Genomic DNA, 4,302 nt, shown 5'->3' on the forward strand with positions numbered 1-4,302 from the left:
ATTATATTGCAGTCGGTGCATCTACATTTCATGAAGAGATCTAAAGCTTAATTCGTAATTGATATTGAACTATATAATAAATTATCACACAAAACATTAAATTATGAAACATCTGAGATTGTTTAAAAATCCCAGCAATCTAAAATGAAATGTAGGATGTAAAAATAAAACTAAATTTAGACCTGTTTTATTTGAAGAACACACCTATATAGCATTTTAATATAGCATGGTGGTTCAATGCACTATTTTTGTTACCAGCCCAGCCACCTTGGGGTCTCAAAAAAAACTTAACTGGTCTGTGCCTACATTCTCCTCACCTTTATAAAAAGAAGTTGTTGTATTTTCTGCCCCATAAATTTGTGAAAAATGAAGAAATCACCTGTAGATCCTTCATTGCAGTGATTTTAATATTGTAAATGATTTTTATTGGTTATATATTCTGCTCTTAAGCCTCCTAATGGAGGAAGAACTTTAAGTAATTATTTCTAAGTGGGAATTACTGGTAAGTGGAGAATATTGGATTTCAGTTGACATGATACATGTGGCCCACACCTCATATTCCCATACAGGACTCTCTGACTCAGAAGGCAAATATTAGTCGCTGAGAACCATCAGAATGGATGTCAGGGATTTGGCAATGGGAACTGCCTTCTTATTCCAGACTATAGTTGGAGCCCTGGGGAATTTCTCTCTTCTTTATCATTATGTCTTCCTTTACTTCACGGGGTGCAGGTTACGGCCCACAGAACTGATTCTCATGCACCTATTTGTAGCCAATTCCATGGTCATCCTCTCTAGAGGAATCCCCCAGACAATGGTATCTTTTGGGTGGAAAGGTTTTTTCAATGATATTGCATGCAAGCTTTTCGCCTATACTTCCAAAGTGGGCCGGGGCGTGTCCCTTGCCAGCACCTGTCTCTTAAGTATCTTCCAGGCCACCACCATCAGCCCCAGGAACTCCAGGTAGGCAGGGCTTAAGGGAAAAACTCCCAAGCACATTGGCCCCTCTATTTTCATGTGCTGGATAACACAAATGCTGGTAAATATCATTTTTCCTATGTTTGTGATTAGCAAATGGAACAACACAAATATCACATCCAGAAAAGATTTCGGATACTGTACTTCTGTTCATCACTACAAAACCAGAGACTCCTTGTATGCAGCATTATTTGTCCCTGATGTTGTATGTTTGGGGTTCATGATCTGGACCAGTGCCTCCACGGTCTTCATCCTATACAAACACAAGAAGCAGGTCCAACACATTCATAGGAACACCATCTCCTCCAGATCCTCTCCTGAGTCCAGAGCTACCAAAACTATCCTTCTCCTGATGAGCACCTTTGTGTATTTTTACACCTTCTCTGCCATCTTTCACTGTTTTTTGGCTCTTGCTGATAAGCCTAGTTGGTGGCTAGAAAACACAGCTGCACTAATCCACGCATGTTTCCCAACGGTCAGCCCCTTCATTCTCATGAGCCATGTTTCCAGCATCTTCAGGTTGCGTTTTGCTTGGATAAGATAGACAAAATCCCCTCACCTTTGGGAGACATGTAAAAGGTATGTATTTTGGCAATGTTCAGCTGTTCCCTCGATCATCTTCCCCTCATCATTTGATGCACAGTTATGAAAGGGTTGCATTGCAAGAGCTGAGCTTCTGCTCCGAAGGAAACAATAGAGTGTAACAACGGTAAAGGAGATGGTACGGAATGATGTGTTTGGAATTTAACCATTGGTGCCACTCAGGTATTCGAAGAGAAAAGGTAGTTCACTGCAATTAGCAAAATCACTTTGGTGACTTAAAAGAGTGTCTATTCATTTCCCCATACAATGTTTTCAACTAAAAGGGGCTTAATAGACAGAGTACCATCCCAATATTTAAAAGGAAAATATTATCTCCCCCTGCCCCAGATTTCAGCCTATTAATTTCTCCCTCCTCCTTCTACAAACAAATGATTAGATTTTTATATATTCAATTCACTAAATGCACAAATTTTAAAGAAAATATATAGAATCCCTCATTTTGGTTGGCTGAAACTGGCAGCAGGCTTTAGAGGTTATTTTTCATGGGTAAAGTCAAACTTTCATAGCCCTAGTACTAGAATTTTTCTTTTAATGAACTTGGGAAAGCATGTTTCCTTAAAAGAACGGTAGTAACAAATGTCAGGATTCCCTACTTTTTGAAAATCCTATCGAAAATATTTAACATAGGTGTATTCACTGCATAAAAAGCTGTTAAATGGTGAAAGAAAGTACATATTCATAGAAACAGCCATGAATAATCTGAAAGGTGTCTATGTAGGGTTTATATCGCTGAGAATATTACACCAAATGATTTTGTGTATTCGAGAATTCGGTATGTAATAATGACAGTTGAAATACAAAATGCAATATCATACAGCAAGTGAAATCTATCAAGTTTTTTTTTAATTTTCACAAGTTTCAAATGGACAGAGAAGTGTAAAGTTGGAACATGGCAAAAGCAAGAGTCTTACCTACATAAGATACATTCTATAATAATGAGGCCAAATTTAAGGCGTAAACCCTGGGAAGATTGTACCACAAAAATCATATCTATGTCTTCCTACATTCAATATATTAAAAAAAAAGGCCTAAAATACTTATTTTATGATATTTAGAAACACATAAGTACTGTTGTCAGAATACCTTCTGGTTACACAACTATTTGAGTAAATGTCATCTAGTACAGACTTTTAGGATGCTCAGTTGCCTGAATATATGGGGGGACAGCATTGAATTTGGGAAAGAAAAGGGAGACCCTGAATGAAGTCAAGCTTTTGTGTGAATCTCAGGTGGGCTCTCTACATGGAAAGTGTTTAGTTTCTCTGGGATGGAAGCTCTTAGTATCCACCATGTAGTTATGAGGTGCCTATGTTTCCATGTGACAACATTCAAGGATGGAGACTCTGGGGATTGAGTGAAGAAAAAGTGTCCCTACCCTTATGTCCTAGAAAGGAAGACCAACAATAAGCAAAGAAATATACAAAATGTATAAGGTGATAGGTGATAAAGGAGTATTTAAAGAGGAGTTAGCACTTGAGCTAGATTTTTAAGAATAAGTAGTTCCTCAAATGAAGATCATTAAAGTGACACCCTTTCAGAGTTTGTGTCCTGTCATGGCAAACCTCACCATTTAGGAGTACATGGAATCAGATACTCCTGCATGACCACCTGCCTGAAGGCAAAAGGCACCATGCTGAGCAGGGTATCTTAGAGTCTCAGAGCCAAGGTTTTGCTGACAAGTGTAATGAGAAGGATAAGTTCATCTTTGATTGCCCAGACATACTACCATCTCTCTGTCATTTGTTGCACTGTGGTGGCGTGTATGTTCCTGTGATGCAGGAAGCTATGCCATGAGTATTTCAAACACCAGCAAGGTCACCCAAGATGGACAGGTTTCAGTGAAGTTACCAGATTAAAATAGACTAGGAAGAAAGTCCTGGCAATCTACGACAACAAATTAGCTAATGTAAACCCTATGGATCACAATAGAATAGTGTACCAATTGTTTGCTTTGGACATACCATCCGGAGAGATTAACCCATAGAGGAACCATCATGTTTGGTGAGGCAATGTTCCAAAAAAGGAAAAGGTAGACCCTCGATGGGACACATTGACACAATAGTCACCACAATAGGCTCAAACATACCAGCAATTGTGAGGATGGCACAGGACAGAGCAACTGTTTTGTTCTGTTGTGCATAAGGTGGCCATGAGTCAGAGTCAGCTCCATGGAAGCTAACAACCACAATGATGTATTAGGTGTGAAAAGAGTACGAATCAAACTCACTTGATTCCTGTGCATGCGGAGCCTCGGCTTGGAAGAAGACAGTGATCTAAGTGACAATAAGTAACAGGAGAGTTTTAAGTACCTCAAAGCAGAAGTACTTGGTCCTATAGGATCCCTACTACTCTTATGTAAGTATGTCCCTTGTTCAAAATTAAGAAGGTATTATATATATTAATGTTTAGCCACTGCTCCACTAGGGCTCCGTATTAACGTTAGGTGTGCTGAAAAAGAAAAAAAATCCATACCCGTTGCTGTTGAGTCAATTCCGACTCATAGCGACCCTATAGGACAGAATAGAATCACCCTACAGCATTTCCAGGGAGCGGCTGGTGGAGTCAAACTACTGACCTTTTTTGTAGCAGGTAAGTTCTTAACCATCATGCCACCAAGTAGCCTAATATTAATTATAGTCAAAGAATAATTAAAGGCCATGCTTGAGAGAGTCTTGGTCAGTCATATACTAGTTTGAACGTATGACTGACCAATATCACATT

The 4,302-nt window shown here is 39.0% G+C and overlaps 1 pseudogene; it reads left to right on the plus strand.

Moving 5' to 3' along the window:
• The first annotated feature begins 295 nt into the window (after nt 1-295).
• Nucleotides 296-1,522, plus strand: LOC100653914 (vomeronasal type-1 receptor 4-like; annotated as a pseudogene).
• Nucleotides 1,523-4,302: the final 2,780 nt, after the last annotated feature.

Source organism: Loxodonta africana, chromosome 11 (genome assembly GCF_030014295.1).
Source record: "Loxodonta africana isolate mLoxAfr1 chromosome 11, mLoxAfr1.hap2, whole genome shotgun sequence".
Lineage (NCBI taxonomy): Eukaryota > Metazoa > Chordata > Mammalia > Proboscidea > Elephantidae > Loxodonta > Loxodonta africana.